The 21981-nt window shown below is 44.6% G+C and overlaps 1 protein-coding gene across 2 annotated transcripts in view; it reads left to right on the forward strand.

Annotated features, from left to right (window-relative positions):
• The window catches only part of MCC (MCC regulator of WNT signaling pathway), a 396253-nt gene that overhangs the window by 138967 nt on the left and 235305 nt on the right, over positions 1-21981 (forward strand). The gene's annotated exons all lie outside the window — the stretch shown is intronic.

The raw sequence follows: 21981 nt of genomic DNA on the forward strand, positions 1-21981 counted from the left end.
TTTGCTTAAGTTCGGGCACGGTGGTCTCTCGTCGGCGGAGATGAATGACCCGCGCTGGGGAGGGAAGTGGGGAGGAAGCACATCAAAGCCGCTTAGAACTTTATTTCCTGCCCGGGACTGGGCTCCTGAGTCTTTGAGGCAAGCGCATTTGCAATTCCTAGCTCTCACAGTAACATATCCACTTGAGTGTTGGAGACTAGCTTTGAAATTAAAGCTACATCAAACGGTATGCAAATATGTGAGCGGTAAGATGCCCAAAGCCACCTTTTTTGATGACTTTAGGGATGCCTCGGGCACATCCCCCCTTCCCCGCCGCCCCCCCCCCCCGGGGGGGCTTTGAATACCTGGAAAGTGGCGATGGGAAAGCTACGAAACTGGATGTTCGAAAGACAGGAGGGAGTCTCTGTGACCCATGTCTACAGCAGGAGGCTTGGTGGCTGTGGGTTTTCCTCCTGGCACCATCACTGAGCTATTCTGGGGGGCAAAAGTAGAATAAATAGTCTGTGCTTCTTGAGTATGGCTGAAGAGAGGAAAGGGGAAGAAAAGGAGACCAGCGTAAAAACAGCCGGAAGGCAGATAGAGGTGATGTCAGATTACCAACCGTGAAGGGAAGATGAAAGGCTGGAGCCCTCGCTTAGGGGGGAGAGGGTTGGAGATGGGGATGAGAGGGGGGTGTGGACAGGGGGAACCCCCGAGTAGGTCCGCGGCTGGTGTCCAGCAGGGAATGCAGTCGGCCCTGCCTGGTGCCCTGTGTTCTGCCGCTGCACTGTCCCTGCCCCGGGTTTGGAGTAAGTAGCCTTGTGAAGTGTTGGTGAATGAGGTAGAGGCATCTCCGAATCCCAGTGGCTTCCCCTGTGATGTAGAAGCTGGGGAGATGCTAAGAGGGGGAGAGCGTAACTTGAAAACAGGAGGTTAGGGGAAGAGGCAGGAAGACCTAAGTGATTTTTTTTTTGCCAATTTTACAAGCAGGGAGAGGTTCCACATCTAAAATAGGACCTAGGACCCTGCTCCATGGCTCACCCTATTGAGGGAGAAGCCTGTGACTTACCTTGTAAGGTCACTTAAAAATCCAACTCTTAAAGGTGTTTATCTTGCAGAGAGTCTTCCCCTGGTCCTTCGTGTTGTTTATTTGTGTGGCAGCTGTAACTCCCCATCACCTGAAGTGTGTTGTTTCGGTTGCCTTTGTTTTAAAAATGAAGCCCAGGTTTGGGATGAAGGGGGCTAGAATGCTGACTAGGGAGAGGAGGTCTGGCCTGACTCCATGGTATCGGTGCAGTCAGCGAGTGCGTGAGACGAACCCGGAGTATCCATGAAACTCAGGTGGGAGGGTCTTTGCCTGGTTGTGTCCACTCCTTGTGTACTCTTTAGAAAACGTGTGGCCGAAGCAAAGAGTGGAGGGTGCTCCGTGGCCCCTGCATTAGTTGGAGCCATACTATTTGAGCATTATGGGACATAGTTTTGTCCCTGGGGAAGTAAGTTTCTGGCCAGTCATATCCTTTACCAAATTTTCTTTCCTTGTTCTCAGTGTGTGCTCATCATTTCTTACCTTCTTTTTGGCCTTCTTTCTAGATTTGGTGATTTAGTCCACCCTCTGTCCCCCCCAATCCCAGTTTCCCTGCAGGTCGGGTAGTTGCAGTAGACTGTAGGGTAGTTATTTTTAGTTTTTGGACGTATTTTCAATTGGGATACATGTAAGAGAATTTGTAAGGCAAGGGGGTGTGTGTGGTTCATACTTGTGGACCCTAAATCTCAGGTCAGTTGATCATGGGCAACAGTTGTAGGACTGACCTTTTCTATAATATCCACAGATCTGAATACAATTCGTTTGCATTTCTCACAACAGGTCTTTGGGGTACAGGAGAGTTTCTTGTCACAGTAATTTTTCTCTTAAACACTGGTTTTGCTTTAACATCTTGGGGGGGCAAAGTTGACATTCTTTTTTGATGGTTGGTTTCTCCTCCTCACCTGAAAGCAGAGCTAATAAAACCCCTACAGGGGCCCCTTTAGTGCCATATCTCTTACTGCCCAAGAGCCTCAACACGGTCTGGAGGTCACCGTGGGGTCAGATTCAGCCTGTTGTTCACCAGGCGTTTCAAGGGGCAGGAAAAACCGTGAAAGGGCTCAGTGTCATCCTAGGTGTCAGAAACAAGGGGCCTCTCTCCTTGGCTTGGACTTGTGAGCTGACCCCTTCTAGAGGGTCCCTCCAGCCACAGGAATCATGGACTGTTTGGCAGGAATGTTGGCACTGACTCCATAACCTCCTCAACAACGGGGAGTGATTTGAATCCGTTTCTGGTTGTAATCTGCTGGTCCAACTGCTAGGGCAGCCAGCCTTGGTCAGCTGCTGAGGTGCTGACCTCTGCTTACAAATCTCCGGGAATGCTTGCATGAGAGAGAGAGAGGAGAGATTTGGGCGTGAGGGATGCATGATTAGGAGATCTAGAGCTAGAGCTGGGCCTTGGGCGTGAGGTGTTTTGCATGTGTGAGAACTTTAAGATAGAAAAACAGGAAATTCGTGAATGTGTCCCTTCTGTGTCTTTAGTTGGAACAATAGCTGTTTAAGATCCTGTGAGATGATTCTAGGAGATGGTAAAATTGCCTCTACCTATGGGCATTCAAAACCTTTTTGTTGATCCATGACCACAAATGGATTATATCAAGTCTGAACACTTTAACGAGAGCAAACTAATCCTTAACATTAACCATGGTAATGCAAAAGGAAAATCTGAGAAACATGAATTGGCTAGTCTCTTTTCTTGGCTATTAGCTGTCCCTATCAGAGAACCAAAGGATGTTTTTCTTTTTTTTTTTTTAAAGATTTATTTATTTATTTATTTGAGAGAGAGAATGAGATAGAGAGCATGAGAAGGGGGAGGGTCAGAAGGAGAAGCAGACTCCCCGCTGAGCAGGGAGCCCGATGCGGGACTCGATCCCGGGACTCCAGGATCATGACCTGAGCCGAAGGCAGTCGCTTAACCAACTGAGCCACCCAGGTGCCCTGTTTTTCTTTTTCTAATGTGAGCTTAAGGAAGGATTCCAACACCAGCCAAATCAAAAGTCTTCAGAAAATCAAGTACAGGGTGCCTGGGTGGCTTAGTCCATTAAGCGTCTGCCTTCTGCTCAGGTCACGATCCCAGGGTCCTGGGATTGAGCCCTACATCGGGCTCCCTGCTCCGTGGAGAGTCTCCTTCTCCCTCTCCCCCGCACCCCTACCCTAGCTCGTGCTCTCTCTCAAATAAAATCTTTTAATAAAAACAAAAAACAAGTATACTTTCAGCAGCACTACATTAAATTCTCCCAATTCTTGTCTAGGGAAGGTTCTATATTCCTCTTCCTCATTGCCATTGGCTTTTGGTTAGCGCTTCATTCTCTTTGTCTTGCTAAAACTTGTGGGACCAGTATGTAGTTTTAACCTTGCTTCACTATCACAATCACATCTCTTAGTTCTTAGAATCCTTCAGATTTGGGGAGAAAGATCTCTTAAGGCACAGCATTATCAAGGTATGACTTGAATTCACTAATCTTTACAAAAGAGCTGTCCACTGGATCTGCTTGTCTGGTGGACAGCTACCTATGTATGCAGCAAAATAAAAATTTCTCTTTTAAGACTTCTTTCCTGGTGATCATTAAAACCTCTGGGGATAAAAAAAAATATTCTTAAGGATAATTTCTCTGAAGCAATCAATTTAGATTTTTTGCCTTTTAAACATTAAACAATGAACAGGTAACATTCTCCTGTTGCTATTTACTCTGAAACCTTAGTTGCCCCTGGAAATCCTACTTCCCTTACTCTTTCCTTATCTCTTTAATGAAAGCTGCTTTCATGAGGTGGTTCCGCTTCGGAACATAGGCTATAGCACCAGTAGCTTGTTGGGTAGCTCTGGAAACCCCACATCTTCACTGACACTCCAAGCAGATTTGTGTAGAAGGTTCTCTGCATGGATGGTCCTGTGTGGCCATCTCACAGATATATGCAGGGCTCATCATCAAGTGACAAAATAGCAGAGTTGGAAGGGCCTGTGAGCTCACCTAGTATTCCCACGCCCCTTCATGCTTCTTTATACTCCTTTGTTTTTGTAGAATCAACTTCATTCTGATGAGTTGTTTGAAGTCTGTCTCAGCTGTAGACCATCAGCACCAGAGGGCCAGTGTGAAGACCTGTCACAGTCTGGCACATCATAGGTGTTCTACAAATGTTTGGATGAATTAACACCTTGCCTCTTCTCTCCCTTTCCCTTTTGACACACAGGATTTGAGGAACTGCTTTAAGTGCTTCGTCTGAAGCCTTTTTTTTTTTTTGGTTGGGACCGTCTGTGGCTGTGTAACAAGCTGCCCCCAAATTTAGAGGCTTGAAGAAATCTTAGTTGTGCATGATTTTGCAATTTGGGGCAGAGCTCAGGGGGGAAGACTTGTGTCTATGACTGGAGCGAGAAGATCCACTTCTAATGGCTTCATCACGTGGCTGGCAAAGTGGTCCTGGTCCGTGGACTGGGAGATCACCTCTCTTCTCTTCTGCCTGGGCCTGTCTCTGTGCCTGCTTGGGTCTCCTTGCAACATGGCAGCTGGGTTCCAAGAGGGGGAGAGGGGCCAGCTGGCAGTTCTTTTAAATGTAGGATTGAAACGGGCCCAGAGTCACGTGGATGCCTCTGTGGGTCAGAAACCGCTCTATGCTTAGTTCAGATTGAAGGTGGTGAAGAAATAGATCCCACCTCTATCCTCTAAGGGGGATAGAACAAAGACTTTACAACCATTTTTAATCTACTCCAGAGGCCACAAAACGACAGAGCCTTGTCTGAAACCCTGGTCTCTTAATTCTCGGTGCCTGGTAATAGTTTTGTTGTTTTGTCTCTTAGCTGTTAATTCAGTGGTTTTCCCGGGTATTGACCTGCGTCATTATCAAAAACCCTACAAGAGACATCTTGTTATGCCCATAATACAGGTGTGGAGATTGAGGCATAATGAGGTGAAAACACTGACTGAGGTTCTACAGACTATTAGTGGTGGAGTCAGGATTTGAGCCCATGTAGTCTTTCTCTCAGGCCCACCATCTGTACCTGGCTTCCTTTCGTCAGTTTCTCTCCCTGTTCTCAGCTTTTGGTCACATGTTCCTAGGAGGGAGTATTCTATATAAAAGGCCTGTTGAACTTGATTTGGATTGAAATCTATGCAATACCCAGATAAACATTTTTGATAAAAATGAAATGGATATGATTAAAGAGCTCTGGTACCCGCCATCACCTTCAAGTGGCTGAGGAATTCTAGGCATGGGTTTTCCAGAGCCCTAAAAGCAGATCTGTCAATAAGGAATAGGGTGACGCTCATCCAGGAGAGCCCTGCCTTCCGCCCTTGGTCACTGGTGGGGAGATGGGTCCCACTGCCCGTGTGCTCAGAGGCACCTGAGGGGTTAGCGCTACCACGTTTGAGGTGTCCGAGGAGAAGACTTCCTTTATCACAAGAATCAGTGTTCTCCCAGCCCTGCAGGTGGGGCTCTAGGCTCCCACCGCAGTGGCCTAAATCCCTGCGGGGCTGCAGAGGGCCAAGGTTGGTGAAGAAAGCCAGGGAACCCAGTGCAGTTGGCGGCCGGGGCTGCATGGCAAGGCAGCTGTTGGTGGTCAGGGCCCGAGGAAGCCCGAGCGGAACGTGGCAGTGAGGCCATGAATCCCACCCAGCTGGCCAGGGGGAAGGAGCTCAAGTGTGGCTGGAGCCAGGTGGTAGCCAAAGTACCAAGAAAAAGAACTACATTACGAGAGGAAGAGGTTAGTCACAGACCAGCCAGGTGGTCGGGACTGAGGTGGCCGCAGACGTGAAAGCCAAGAAAGAACCTTGATTCTGGGGACATGCTTTGTCTAACGGGAAAGTTGTAAAACGAATTCTGAGACTTTTTCATATTAAGAAAGTGCTTACAGGACTGTGGCTACCAGATTTGAGGTGCCAGAGCTTTGAGGGAGTGGGGGCACCCAACTAGGAGCGGCAATGTGATGGCAGGACTCAGGAAGTGAACTCAAGGGTGCCGGAAGCTGATGTGCCCAACGCAAGCCACGGGCAACGCGTCCTCCAAAATGAGATGGGAATTGGAATATAAAAGCTGCATTTGTGGCAAAATTAAGATGATGAACAAAGGCTTCAGATTTAGGTTTTGATCCAAGGAATCAAATTTCAGAAAACCAAGATAGCATTTTAAGTAATCTCTTGGTTCTGGGAAAGAGGTTTGTATTGGCAGGATTGCAGAATCGGACAAGCCAAAAAAAAAAAAAAAAAAGACTTTGAAAGCTGATAATAGTTAGGGTGTGCATTTTTACATCAGCGAGGGGATGTCAGGGCAGAGATAAATTATATGCAATTATTTTCTCATCCCTCCTGGCCCCCACTACACCCGAATTCCTAACATTGGTATCTTTCACTCTTGAAAGAAACGAGGAGAGAATAACCTGGATCACAGAGATAAACACAAGTTCAATTTATAGAGTAAATATTGGGACCATAGAGCTATTCTCTTTCTAGCAAATGTCCTCTTTTTCTTGCTGAACAGAAATAGCCAAAATTAGTCCATAGGGGAAAGATGACACCTTTTGAGAGGTTTGCATGACCATAAGGAGTGACTGAAGTTGTAAAGCGCTTTATAAATGCAAATCTTTTAAGGTATTTCTTAAGCTCAGCAAAGACGTTAAACCAAATCAAGTCTAAGAAAAACAAAAATCCTGAATTAGCCGCTGTTGATTCTACTTGTCATATAAGAAGCTCTAGGTTAGGGTTTGTTAACTTTGTAAATAAGCAATAAAAACCTGGTGGGCTGGGAAAATTGGGTGCCAAAAGCTACTTGACGCTTTGTCAGGTGGGATATTTTGAGGCAGATCCCTTGTCATGATGGGACATACGGGGTCAGAGATGGAAATTCATCTAAAGCCAAAGGCTGTAGCGTTTGATTACCTGAGAACAGGAAGTATCATGAAACCTCAGTGTGTGTGCATGCATGTCAGTTAATGATTCCAGCTGGATTTGTAAAAAAATATTGAAGCAGTTGTCAAGGGATGAATGCCAACATGGAAGGAGATTGCCTGGCAATTAGAAAAGCAGGGGAGTCCTCTGGTTGGTTGCTTGGTGAGAGTGGGAGTAATTGCTTGTCCCTGTTTCCTATGGGCTGTGTGGACTTGTCCACAGAATACGTGGCACGCTTGCAACGACTTCTTGCTTTGTCTGGGCCCCTCCCGGCCTCCCACGTTGGTTGTTCCTTCCCTCACCTGTGTTCAGAACACTTCTTATAATCATCCACAGCCTCCATGGGAGACCAAGAGCTCTTTGCAGGCAGGGACAGAGGAAAACCCATCCGTATCACCAGCAGTTCCTTGTTTGGACTGAACTGCACATGATAGTGTGATGTGTTGGATTGACCACTTCCATTATTTTGGTTGAGGGACACATGTGAGGGAATGTAATTTGGTCATTATTACCATAACTTACTCTCTATTCCCCATTTGTTTGTTCGTTCAACCAATACTGTGTGCCTTCCACATGCTAGGTGTGCTGTTCTTAGGCATGGGGATACAGAAACAAAACTGATAGTCCTTGTTCTAATGGATCCTCCATTCTAAAGGGAGGCAGGCCATACACATGACAGATGTATGTCCAAGTGGTGATACGTGCTGAAAAGAGAAAATACACAGGGAATGAAGGAGGGAGGATGCTCTTAGAGTGATGAGGGAAGACCTGTCTATGGAAAACTTTGGATTGAGACCAGAATGAAATGAGGGATAGAGCCATGCAAAGATGGGAGATGATCATTTCAGGCAGAGGGAAGAGCAAAGGTGGAGGTCAGATACACATGGTGTGTTTAAGCAAGGAGGTAATGTGGGAGTGAAACAAGCAAGGGGAGAGTGGAAGGAGATGATGTCGAGACAAATAGTTCTGGCTAAATTACCTATATCTCCTAGGCTATGGAAAAGAATCTGGATTTCTCTGGAGTGTTTTGATATTCCTGAACTGATTTTTTACATAGATATATGTACACATATATACATATACATTATATATATGTATATATACACATATGTATATATACACACATATAATTTTTAAAAAAGATTTTATTTGAGATACAGAGAAAGCAAGAGAGAGCATGAGCATGAGTGGGGGTGGGCAGAGGGAGAGGGAAAAGCAGACTCCCTGCTGAGCAGGGAGCCTGATATGGGGCTCCATCCAGGACCCTGAGATCACAACCTGAGCTCAAGGCAGACGCTTAATTAACTGACTGAGTCACCAGGCACCCCTATATAATAAATTTTAAAGTATTTAAATTTTGGGACATCTGGGTGGCTCAGTCAAGCCTCCAACTCTTGATTTTGGCTCAGGTCATGATCTCAGGGTTATGAGATTGAGCCCTGAGTCAGCCTCCAAGCTGGGCATGGAGCCTGCTTTGGATTCTCTCTCTCCCTCTCCCCCTACTCATGCGTGAGTGCGCGGACACATGCGTTCTCTCTAAAATAATAAAATATTTTAAAAAAATCGTTTAAAGACCTGAGTGCCACAGACGTTGGCCATGAATGATTTGAAAACTGCCTTCCTTTGATGGATGGTTCAGTGTTGAGGGATGCTGATGATGTAGAATATAGGTGGGTTCTGAATTAGGAAAATTCAGACCAATTTCCTGGTCACTTGGACCAATTTCCTTCAACTATTTAGAATCATTGACTTTATTGTTATGAAACTTAGTTTATGGATTTATAACAAATGTAGCTCTAAGGAGTCTGGAATGCTAACACTTGTTTTCCTATTGAAAAGTTATCTGGTAGTCAGGTTATAACCAGAAAGTTGTCTGATGAGCTTGGAATTGGACAAAGGAGATGCTTCCATTGGGTGGTATCGTTAAGCCATTCTTTGATATGAGGCTTCTCTTATCCAAACCATTTGCATAACTGATGAGGAAACTGAGGTCTGAATAAGGCTGGCTAGGGGTAGAGGGGAAGTGCAGCATGTGTCCGAGTTTTCTTCCTTTGTGAGACTGATTTTTTCCACTGTGCGTATATATATCATATTTTGTCTGTCCACTCATTCATCAGTGCACCCTTGGGTGGCTTCTACCGTTTGGCTGGGGATAATGCTGCTACGAACATGTGTGTGCAATCATCTGAGCCCCCGTTTTCACGTTTTTTAGGTATACACCCAGAAGTGGAATTGCTAGACCATATGGTAATTCTGTGTTTAAATTTTTGAGGACTTGCCTTCACAGTTTCCATAGTGGCTGTTAGACTTTACATCACCCCACCAGCAGGGCGCAAAGTTCCAGTTCCTCCTCATCCTTGCCAACACTTGGTCTTTTTGGTGTTGCTTTGCTTTTTACATCCTAGCCATCCTCATGGGTGTGAGGTGGTATCTCATCCTGGGTTCTGTTTGCATTTTCTTAATGATTCCTAAATGTTGAGGGTCTTCTCCTGTGCTTATCGGCCATCTCCATCTTTGGAGACATGCCTGTTGGAGCCCTTGCCCATTTTTTAATTGAGCTGTTTGGGATTTTGTTGTTGTTGTGCTGTAGGAGTTCTTCCTCTAGTTGGGATCTCCATTCTCTATCCCCTTTCTCCTTTGTACGGATCTCGTTCTCTCTGTGGCTGGGGCTTTGCAGGCGCTTCTTGGTATTTCCAGATGGAATGACAGCATAAAACGAGGCAGGAGAATAAAGAGCTTCCCCATGGAAAACAAACAGGCTCTGCCCAGGCCAGGAGGCTCCTTCCTCCACGGTGTCCAGGAAGAAGTGACTTTCGGGCGCATTGTGGGGCCAGCTCGCACTTCATGGGCTGATGACCCGCAGCTTTTCCTATGGACAAGCTAGACACGCTCCAGCGACGTTAGGCCCATACCAGAGCTACGAGTTTTCTGTTCATGGCATTTGAAGAGTTACTTTGCTCCACGACATGCTGGGATTTCACGGTATTGAAAGAGGAGTTTTAGGGGAGAGGGTTTTAGCAAGAGGGGCCTGTGGAGAGTAGCCAAGAAGTCTGAGGCTGGCCTGTTAGATAACTGTTACTTTATTTCTTGGTGCTGTGAATCTAATCCTGGTTAAACCAAAATCTAATTTATTTTCATGCTTGATCGGGAGCCCTTTTGATTAAATGTTTGGATGAGAGTAAGCATCATATAGGAGTGCTAGTGCTGTGGGAATGAGCTAGTCCAGGGACTGCTGTGCCTGGACTGATGATTAAGAGACTGTTAATAGTGAGTAGGGGGGAAATAGGTGAGTTGGACCCTGAGACAGGAGGAGTTTTTACTTCCAGCTTAGAAGGGTAGACTTAAACTCAAATATGGGACCCCCTCTTTTTAGGATGCCTTGATGTATGTGGGGGGCAGAAAGCAGTATGCCTTCTGCTATGACTGAACGTGACTTCCAAGACTGGTTTCTCATTTGGGGCTTCTGAGTTGCTTATGAAAATGCTGTCTGGACACACAAGTGATTACTGCCAAAGAAAGTGTCCGATGCTGAGAAAGCTGCCTTCCGACCCTTTAATTCTCAAAGTGTGAAAGATGGGGCTTCTCTCATACTCTCTTACATGAGAGTGTCCCCAGCCTGCAATGATGATCTACAGGGGTTGGAGGAATATGTCGAATGAGGAGGAAAGGCTCTGGTGTTTTGGCCACCTTCTCTACTAACTTCTTACTGGGTCAGGTTACTTGATCGATCACCTCGGCTGTCTGTGTGTAAAACTATAATGTGGTAAAGTTGTGCGCTCTGAAATCCTGCCACTTCCTAGCTAGGTGGTCTGGGGACAGTTGCTTTTCTGGGCTACACATTCCCTGTTATAAAACGGTGATGTTAGAAGAGTGTCATCCAGCTTAGACGAATGTTGTGAGGGCCAGTGAAATAACCCGGGTAGTGCTTATCCAAGCGTCTGGTAGATACTTTCGGTAGTTCTTGCTGCTGCAACAGTGACCCAACTACTACGTTGTTTTGCTACCACAGTACCAGTGCCAAGTAGAACAGAAGCACTTTATAAACAGAATGTTAGGAGCTCTGGTTGTAAGCACTGAAATAATGTAAAAGAAATTCGTAAGTGTAGATAAAGGAGTCATGAAGAAAACATCCAGGAATCCTGAGACTTGTACAGCCTCCTGATGGTTTTCTTCTCTGGACCTTAATGCCAAAAACTCACTCTGAGGGAAACTGCTCTTCCCAAATATTGGCAAGTCTTTGAAAAGCAAGGTGGCTCATTTCTTTTTTTGGATTCATGGAGCCAGAATGTTAATGAGCTCACAAATGGCAGACAACACTAATTGCTTTTTAAATGTTACTCTTTTGGTTTATTATCTTTGTTAATTTTGTTTTAATTTTGTCTGGGCTATCGTGTCTTCAGTCCCTCGTGTGCCCGGGAATAGCCCTTAGGAGAACCGCACCGGGTAATGGTGCGATGTGGGAGAGGGGCGGCTGTCAGGCCACCACCCCATGCCCAGAAGAAGGATGAGAAACAGACCCTGTTAATGTATTGCGTAACTACGCATTTCACGAAGATAAGGCTTTATCAGTGATGCATACTTTGTGAATTCCCTTACAAGTTTAGATCTGTTAGCTGCGGGGAGAGAGAGCTTTGCTTGGGTTAGCTGTGGAGGATGGGAGGAGGCATGTCTGCGGGAGGTGAGGGAGGAGCCTTGGTCCGTGGGTTTGGGAGCGCCGGAGTCTGCCCCACAGGTAGTGGGGGCCGCTCTGGTAGGCTTGTGGCTGGCTTTTTCATTTGAAAGAAGGTTGTCGGGTGGTTTTGTCTGTTTGTTTTTAAGTGTCTTGATTGAGGTTTTGTCTACTGGTCCGAAAGGAGGAAATGGTAGAATAATCTCTCTCCTGTTTTGAAGTTGTTAGGTTTGATCCTTTGCTGAAGAGTGTATACCTGAGGGCAAGAGGAAGGAGATGGACAGGAGTCGTAGACCTAAGTGAGCCTGAGGCTCTAAGTCTCACTTGGTGGTGGTGGAGTTTTGGACGCCCTGAACGTCCACCTCTGTAGACACCGGTGGTGATGTTACCCAATCCCGGGGCTGAGACTCGTCTCCGGCTAAGCTGTTGCCTCCCAAGTCAGTGTCTGACGATGGGAACATCCAACTGGGTAAGCAGGGGCACAGGTCTTGTGTAATACGAAACGTCCTGCTCCTTCCTCCTGCCCTTACAAACGGAATCGCACTCGAGTCCCTCTTCCTGCAATGCTCTTCCTTCTGTGCGGATGGACAGCAGCTCATCTTCGACCCTACAACATGTCACCTTCTTCAGGAGGCCTTTCTCACCTTCCTGTCAGTGCTTGCTAAGTACCCGGTGCAGTCTGGCAGCACGGCTCATTCCACTGACTTTCCCCAGCTCCCTAGCATACAGTGTATTTCGTATTCCTCTGTCTCAGCTTACCTGGTGGAGGGTGGCCCGTGGCCAGAAAAAGGCTTTTTTTTCAGAGCACATTCTTGCAGTGTGGCTGACAAGATACATGACAGTTAATAATCATGAAAAGCAGTTTAAAAAAAAAAAAACGGGGGCACCTGGGTGGCTCAGTCGGTTAAGCATCTGCCTTCAGCTCAGGTTATGATCCCAGGGTCCTGGGATCGAGTCCCGTGTTGGGCTCCCTGCTCCGCAAGGGAGTCTGCTTCTCCCTCTGCCCCTCCTCCCACTCATTCTCTCAGTCTCTCTCTCTCTCAAATAAATAAATAAAATGTTAAAAAGAAAAAAAAAAAAGCCAAAAACTAAGCGGTAGAAAAAATACACAAAGGGCAGCTACTTATATACGAGCTAGTGGTGTAAGCCCTATGATCCACGCTCAGATTCCCTGTCCCTGCAGATGGATCCTGGCTATACCTCCCATCTTGTCCTGAAGGCCAACACTGGGCTTGCCTTCAGGGGCCCACCCAGTACGACTGGGGCTGGAGAGATGTGCTTCCATCTGTGTCTCAGAGTATCAGAACCTGGCTCGGTGTCCTCTCTTAGGATGAGAGATCAGAGTGGAGGCTGACTGGAGGTAGGTTCCAGGCCTGGGGTGGTAGGAGTAGCTCCAGGAGTTAGATTGTGTTATTGTATTAGAAATGATAAACGTGGAGGATGACAATACTAAGGTTTTGTTGAAATACTTCAAGTGAAGCAATTACTTCTGTTCCATCTTGCAAGTATTTTTCCCTTTATGCATATCGAAGTCTAAATCTGTGCTTCCTAAAATATGCAGGGGGGAAATTGGAGGGGGAGACAAACCATGAGAGACTATGGGCTCTGAGAAACAAACTGAAGGTTCTAGAGAGGAGGGGGGTGGGGGGATGGGTTAGCCTGGTGATGGGTATTAAAGAGGGCACGGGGGCGCCTGGGTGGCTCAGTCGTTGTGTCTGCCTTCGGCTCAGGTCATGATCCCAGGGTCCTGGGATTGAGCCCCGCATCGGGCTCCCTGCTCAGCAGGAAGCCTGCTTCTCCCTCTCCCACTCCCCCTGCTTGTGTTCCCTCTCTCGCTGTGTCTCTCTCTCTGTCAAATAAATAAAACCTTAAAAAAAAAAAAAGTGCACGTATTGAATGGAGCACTGGGTGTTATATGCAAACAATGAATCATGGAACACTACATCAAAAACTAATGATGTAATGTATGGTGATTAACATAACATAAAATTTAAAAAAGATAGTAAAAAAAAATAAAATAAAATATGCCACTTTCAGTACAAGAAAACTTACATTCAGAAGCATCCCAGTAGAAATTACTGTTGTCCATTGATACTGCGATTAACCTAAAGTAAAATTGTAGAACTCAAAAGAATGGTTACCCTAATGCCTCTAACCTTATCAAGGTTTTTTTTCCAAATTAGAAATGAGTATGTGGTATTTAAGGATGAGGATGTGGAGGATCATTCCATATATAATTGTGCCCACATGCAAAAAGACATCCTTTCTTATAAAGGTAGGGAAGTCCCTGCAGTTAAGCATCTGTATTCATTTGCAAGTGACAGAAATATGTTAATTGCTTTTCTTGGGTGAATGATTCTTAATCTGGTGGGAAGGATAAAGATTTCAATTCATTTCACTAATTTTAAAAATATCTGTGTTCATAGGTTATTATATGGAGCTAATAAGGCATTCCAGTGAGGTCTGGGTTACTGGGCGGATTTCATTGAACATGTGGCATTGCAGTATTCCTCACTGGTAGAATGAAGTCTTCATCAAAGCAGTCAGCAGATGATCCTCTGGGTGACCCTGAGTGCCCTGAACTACTGGTGCTGATGTGGGTCGGATGGGAAGATGGACGTGTATTATGCCTTGAAATGATGAGGCTGGGGCGGTATCTTATAAAGATACACAGCACAGCAGTTGGAAATGGGAAGTTAGTATGATCAGTTACGCAGAAGGTTCTGAGGTTTATGATAAGAAATTTACCTTTTCATTGTTCTTCTGTCAAAGGGCCCAGGTGAAGACTGATGACGTTTCTCACCTTTATTTCACCAAGTAAATTGAGGAAAAAATTTCCGTTGCTAGCTAGTTATTTATTTATTTATTTATTTATTTATTTATTTATTTAGTAATCTCTCTGCCCAACATGGGGCTCAAACTCCCAAGACCAAGAGTTGCATGCTGTGCTGACTGAGCCAGCTAGGTGCCCCTAAATTGTTTAAAAATACTCTAACAGCAACTCTTTCTGCCCATGGGGTCCTTCCTCTCTCTATGCTTTAATAAAACCACCTTTTTATGCACTGAAAAAAAAAATACTCTAACATATTGATAATTAATAGGAAGAGGCCAGCTTAAGAAAAAAGACGTTTGGTTGTAAATTTGTGGATAGCATAAACCAGACTATATAGTGGTAAAAATGAAGGCAGTTACATACAGTATTGAGGATTAGCCCTCAAAAGTGTGAAGCACTTTGCATGCATTTTTTATGTCCTTTCCCAGCTTAAAACTCTTCATTTCAGGGCGCCCAGTCCCTCAGCCCCTGGTGATGTCTCACCCTTACATTCTAGTCTCTAGCCGACTCAACTTTCAGTACCTTCAAGGTGCCTGTCTCTTGGCCTCAGAACTTCACATCTGCTGTTCCTACGCTATCCATATCCTCAACCCTTGGGTATCTACCTTCTGTGTGTTCCTCTCCCAGGACTTCATTTAAGTGTGTGTTCTCTTCAAAGTCTTTCCAGGTATTCCCACTCTGCTCCAGATGCTGTGCTGTCCCCCCTGCCCCGATAGCATTAGCTGTTTCTGCGTTATAGCCCTTCACACACTGCACAGGCCTGTGCACTTGGGATCTCCTACCAGAGCGACTGCTGTTGACCACGATCACTGGTATCTGCATAGAGCCTAGCCCTCCACATTCCCTTTTAGAGCGAATGACCTTAACTGAAACCTTGCCACAGCCCCGTGATAGGATAAAGGTCCTAGCTTTAGGGGCATTTGGTAGTGAGGGAATGGAAGCTCAGACAGATGAAGGGTCTTGCCCAAGGTCCTGCATCTAGTAGGTGGCTAGGCCAAGTTTAAGCTGGGTTCTGATTCCAGAAGTCCCTGCTGTGTGCACAGTGCCTACAGCCTTCTCAGACCATGTGGTCATGGCCTCTAGAATGGGCATCTGTAGGACCTGGGCTTGGTGGGTGGATTGATAGGTTCCAGGGAAGGAGGGGTATTCAGGATTCTGAGAGGATTATGCTGATAGGTGAGCTTGGAGATTTCATGGAAAATCTAATTTGTAGCGAATGATGAGACTGGACTTGGGCATGCTGAATTGGAGATGCCTGTTGGTCCTCAAAGTGGAAATATACAGTAGGCTGTGGGATAATAAGGCTCAAAAATTGGTCAGGATTTGGGAATCCTTGGCTTTCATGGCTATTTGCTCCCAGTGCAGAGGAGCTGATGATGTGCTCTGTTCCAGTCACTCCCTCACAGACCACATAAATAAGGAGTAGAATGAAGCCACCAGGTATTGGGTGTTTTCAAATGCCGCTCAAAGAGCTGTAGTCTCTGCCTTTTAGCATTTTATGTACGTATAATATACACATTGATGCTGATGGCTCAGAATTGGCATTTGATTGAAGTAAGTTGTGTTTTTAAATTTGTGGTTCTTTAATTTTTTAAAAGAAAAATCTACTTAGCTCATCACACATCCTATGAGCATTTCTGCCTTTGATCATTCCTTAAAGGGCAGGGTAAGGAGTAAGGAGTAAGGGGCATGTGGGTATGATCATAAAAGTAATGCGTGTACATACCAAATTTGGAAAATAAAGGCGTAAACAAAAAAGTCTTATATGGTCCAGTAACATTTTGGTATGTTCTTTTTAGTAACATTTCTTTGAATTTTAATGACTAAAGTATTTTATGGTATATAAGATGGACTATTGACTATTGAATAAATACTTAGGTTTTCAGTCTTTGTTCCTATAGGTAATGTCTCAACACAGTTTTGTGTTTTCTTCTATCTTTAGGGCAGATGGAGGGAGAAGGAGAGAGACTGAGAGGGAGAAAATGTGTGTAAATGAAGAAACAGAGCAGTATGTTGTGCAGAGTTGGTGTCTGATGTTAAAGAAGAAAAAATAAGGGTGCCTTGGGGCCCTGGGATGGTCTTTGTAAAATAATCCCAAGACTAAAAAGATCAGTTTAAAAACACACACACACACACACACATACACACGGGCTGTAATAAATTGGGACCATCTGTTGTTCTATCTCAGCCTGCTTACTTAGTTTTCTGCCCTTTGCTGATTTAAGAATGCCTTTAAGATGGTGACGGAGCGCTGCCTGGGTGTCAGATGGCACCTGGGCAGCAGGTCTGGTCTGCAGCCAGCCTGGGTTGCTGCACTGTTCCCCACGATTACCCTCTGGGGCCAGCATAACTGCCTTGACATTCTGCTCCATGGGGGTGTGGAATGGAGGTTATGGGGGGTTAGGGAGTGAACCCCGCCTGCCTTTTTTTTTTTTTTAAACTACCACATGAAGCCAATTTTAAAATGGTGTTTTTAAAGAGCATATTTCATGGGCACGTCTAATAATGTATTACTTCCTTCTTATATGTATGTTGATACTAACCTGTTTCTGCACTATCTCATGCTAACCTATGGTCGCAAAGTCTTCTGTGAACCAGTATATGAGTAGGAAGCTTCATCCCTGGGGTCCTGTGGAGTCCTTTTTAATTACAGGGGCTGCTAAAATTTATTTTCTGGCCAAAGAGCATTACTGTTACGAATTGCTAGTGTTTCTCTGTTTTAATGGTGACTTCCTATAAATAACAACAAAATTATTACTTGAAAATCCCTCAAGTTGAACTACATTGCTAAGTACTAGTCTATAGCTGGAGGCTTTATTTAATTTTTGTTTAAAGTGGGTATGACCAAAATGCTAATCTAGAGCAACATTTAACCTCCTGGTTTGGCAAACTATGTCAGGTAATTAGCTCTTGGAATCAGAGTAACTTTTTTTTTTTTTTTTCCTCCAGAGTAACTATTTTTGTAGCTGAGAGGAGGAGGGCCTGCTTTGTAGCTTCAGGTTTTGTTTTGGGGCGTTTATTGTTGTTGTTTTTCTTTTAAGGAGTTCGTTAACCCCTGTGGCCTACCCTGGATGACCTGTCTGGAGGCTTCCGTTGCTAGAATGGTCCCAGGGCTTTGCTGCTTTCAAGGAAGTGAAGGGATGGCCACAAGCTGCAAGTTGGCCTTGCTTTCCTCTGCACCCCAATCCCTCCCTTCTCTGATATGTTGAAAGCCAACCTGGGAATATAGGCAGGGTGCAAGTAGGTGTCAGAGCCTGGTTTCCTGCCCAGAAATGTCATTGAATGCAAACATTTTCTCAAGCATAAGATAGAACATTCATTCAGAAGTAAGTATGAAAATAGAAAGAGCTGATTGTGGGAACTTAGATGATGAAAACCTTCATACTTGGTGATTCCGATAGCCCAGGATTAGGCCTATCAAAGGATTATAGTAGAAACTTTGACTCAATGATTGGAAATGTTTTCAGAGTGCCAGTCTGGCTTTCATTTCATTAGCCCTCAAAGTATCTTTAGTCAAAATGAAATGATCCCAGCTTAAGATAGATGCTTCTCTATTGGTTTCCCTCTTTCCTGGGAGGAAGTTGGTTTGTTAAGAATTACCATTCTTAGCAAGGCAGAGGAAGGAACTGACCAGTTTCTAATCCTGGCATCTGATTTATGCTCAGCTGTAATTGCCACTACACATTGGAACAAGCATCCCGGCCATCCTAGGAAGTAGGTGTTGTCTGATAGCATGACTGAAGTAAGTCCCTACGTGGCCGTCCTCAGTGACTTCCTGGAAGTCTCCCACCCTGCTTCATATGGCTGGTGGGTGTACAGTGTTCAGCAACTTGTGTGTGCCAGAGAAGCTGGCAGTTCTCTGTGGAGAGGTGAAGCTCTGTCTTCCTCTGTGTGTCAGTGGTACAAATAAACCTGAGAGCCAGCCCATAATTAGTGGAATTTAGGGGCATAACAAGATGGAATTGGGAGGATGAAGAAAGGAAACCGGGAACAAAGCCTATTTCGTGGAGGAAGGTTTTATTAACCTATGCACCCTTGGTATTACTAGTTTCTTTCATCACCCAGTTTATTATGGATGAGGAGATTCCTGGTATTTATTACCATGGCCATTTGCATAGTGTTATTTGCATTTCTTAATCCAAATTCATCATGAAAATGCCCTTATTTGGTCCAGTTGCCTCAACTTGGCACCACTACATGCCTCCTCTCATCCCTTTTCTAAAAATCCTATTGCGTTTAATCTCAACATGCACATGTTAAGTGCTTTAAAATGTGTGGCCTCATCCTACATCTCATGCTGAAGTGTTTCCTGCCCTACAAGTTTGTAAGCACCTTCAGTGGCTTGGAATGTCTGGTACTTTATGTGTTCTGCTGACCTTCGGTGATACCTAACACAAAATGGGAAAATCGAAGAAGACCCAGTTGATAAAGACTACACGTGGAAGGCATGACTCTGAACAGAGGATGGAATCCCTGACTCTCAGCTTTATATAAACTCCCCAAGATCTCATTGCTCATCCACAGGGCTTTCCCTGCAGGCGGCTTTTAGAAAACCCTGAGCAAGTGGGAAATCTCTGCCCCCCTTATAGAGTGTGCTGTGGCTGATAATGGAACTTTGCCAGAAGGGGAAAAGGACACACAGTCATGGCATTCCTCCTGTTTGCTAGGGACAGTGCATTGGCTCAGGCTTTGGTAATGAATCACTTTCCTGCTTTGGAGGAAATGCTGCTTTTCTTTAAACTCCAGAAGTTTGTCCAGTGTCACTGTCAGCCTCTCAGGAACTGTTCTGATAAATACAGTAGTTTCTTTTATTCTCTTTCTATTATCATGGGACCAATAGTTCTCTCTCCTTAGTTCATTAACGTTTTCACATTGGTGAAATAGGAATGGTAACTTTTTTTTTTTTTAAAGATTTTATTTATTTATTTGACAGAGAGAGACACAGCGAGAGAGGAAACCCAAGCAGGGGGAGTGGGAGAGGGAGAAGCAGGCTTCCCGCCGAGCAGGGGGCCCGATGCGGGGCTCGATCCCAGGACCCCGGGATCATGACCTGAGCCGAAGGCAAATGCCCAACGACTGAGCCACCCAGGTGCCCCTAATGGTAACTTCTTTATTGCTCACCCCATTTTTACAGTCCCTGTTGCTGGCAGTCCCAAGAATCAGCAGCCATCCTGTCAACATTATTATAGTTTTGTGATTCTGTGCTGCCTACTCACATGATAGTCAGTGGTTTTATTAGCTTGAGATTAAAAATTCAAATGAATAAAGGACAACAAAGTAAAAGAAACATAGATATGATAGGAGAGTAATGGCCCTTAATTCATTCACTGAAGTGTTTCCTTGCAATCCCTGCATTATCGTATTCATTTTTAAAGAATAATTACTGTGTTTTGTTGAAAGAATGGGCTCATAAATTCCAAGAAGCTAATTATATTTTGTTACTGGTGTTGCTAGAATTCTAATAAGCTTATTCCTATTTCTGTTGCTGTTGGAAAAGGGAACATATCCTAAAGTGGACAAGTGTATTCTGGTAATTAGAAATTACTGAGAAAGAAATAATGCTATTTTGGGGCACCTGGGTGGCTCAGTCAGTTAAGCGTCTGTCTTCGGCTCAGGTCATGATTCCAGGGTCCTGGGATCGAGTCCCGCATCAGGCTCCCTGCTCAGCGGGGAGTCTGCTTCTCCCTCTCCCCCTCTTCCCTGCTTGTGTTCTCTCTCAAATAAATAAATAAAATTTAACAAAAAAAAAATAATGCTATTTTGTCATTAGAAGAGTTTTCTAACACTTGGTCGTGCTGAAAGCAGCGTGGTAGAGCCTGATTTTTAAATTGAAGAAGGAGGGGCACCTGGGTGGCTCAGTTGGTTAAGCGACTGCCTTCGGCTCAGGTCATGATCCTGGAGTCCCGGGATCGAGTCCCACGTCGGGCTCCCTGCTCATCAGGGAGTCTGCCTCTCTCTCTGACCCTCCCCCCTCTCATGCTCTCTCTCTATCTCATTCTCTCTCTCAAATAAAAAAAAAAAAAAAAAAAAATCTAAAAAATTAAAAAAAAATAAATAAATAAATTGAAGAAGGAAATCAAATTGCATCTTTCATTCTTTATGTAGCTCTGTCAGGGAAAAGGGGAGGAATTAAGGGAGGGCATATTAACTTGGTTGTACTTGTAGATTCTTCTGAGATTTAAGAGAAAAAAATCCAGAGCATTTATACAGATGATGGAGGATCTCTAAAAGTTACCAGCAGAACAAAGATGGTGGTACCACTAGGCTTCCAGTGTTCGAGCTGATAATGCTGGCTCACATTTGAGTGCTTACTATGTGCCTGGGAGGATGAAGAACTCTAGACCAAGGTGAAATAACTTACTCAAGGTCACAGAGGAAGTGGTGAGCCCCAGATAACTAAACCCATACTTAGTTCCCTTAGGTGAAACTGAAAAAAATCAAGAAAAGGATAAAATGCTCACAAGCTAAAGCTAGTCAAGCTCCAATTTTCAATGCAAAACACTGAGTTAAAGTAAGTATAGTCAATTAATCCTCTTTGATGATGCAAATATTTTTACTCGAATTTCTGTTAAGGTAACCAACTGTGTTGTAAGAACCCTTTTTTTTCTGTTCTTTTTTCTTTATAAGCTAGTCTTATAAAGACTGTGGGTTATGTCTGCCTTCTGTTTAAGATTTGAGCCTGGAGACATCATTGCGTACACAGTGCTTAGCACTTATCTAATAATTTGTGAATCCAGTGTTCTGGGTGGTTGGTGGAAGAGAGAACAACTGTGCTATTGTTAGTGACGGGGAAACTGAGTCAAGGAAAAGAAAAATATTTCTTGCTATAGGAATCCACAGGAGCCAAGTCAGTAGCAATACGTCCTGGTGAGTCTGTGCTTGGAAATGTAAACAAAGACCTCTTAGATAAAAATATTTCCTTCCCTTAAAGTAAACTTGCTTGATCATTTAAGGGTCCAATTCCAAATAGTCCTCCTGCAATCACTGCCTTGGTTAAATTGCTTAGTTAAGCTAGACTAGTCAATCGAAAATTTAATGAAGCAAATATTTTTGTCCTTGTCTCAGCAAACTTTAATCCCTCCTCGAGGAAAATTAATTTAAGCCTACGTATGCCAACATTTTACTTGTAGATTTGTTTAGTTTTTGCAGGGAAATTTAAGTGGTAAAGTGAAAGAGTTGTCTTTGTGTCCAAGACTTTTCTTAGCACCTATGTGGGTAGCATTTGGGCCCTTTAATTGAAAGAGCAAAGACCTCCCAGTCTACTTGGAAGACCACACGAGTGGGAGTTAGCGGGGAATCCCAGTCATGTGGGGTTTGATATTGGGTTTTCCATTTCTCCGCTTCCATTTTCTCTGCTTTATCTAGTAAGCTGAAGAGTTAAAATAGGCCTGTATCAGAAAGCATGAGGCATTTCTATATCCCATTTTGTGGGGTAAAGTGAGTCAGGGAGAGATGGGGGGCGGGGGAAGAGGATGACACGAACATTTTGGGAGCCTGGAATTTTTATTCCGTAAGAGGGCAGCCTGTGGGGACTAGACTGAGT

The sequence above is a fragment of the Mirounga leonina genome, unplaced genomic scaffold (assembly GCF_011800145.1).
Source record: "Mirounga leonina isolate KUSES-001 unplaced genomic scaffold, KU_Mleo_1.0 Mir_104, whole genome shotgun sequence".
In the NCBI taxonomy this organism is placed as follows: Eukaryota; Metazoa; Chordata; class Mammalia; order Carnivora; family Phocidae; genus Mirounga; species Mirounga leonina.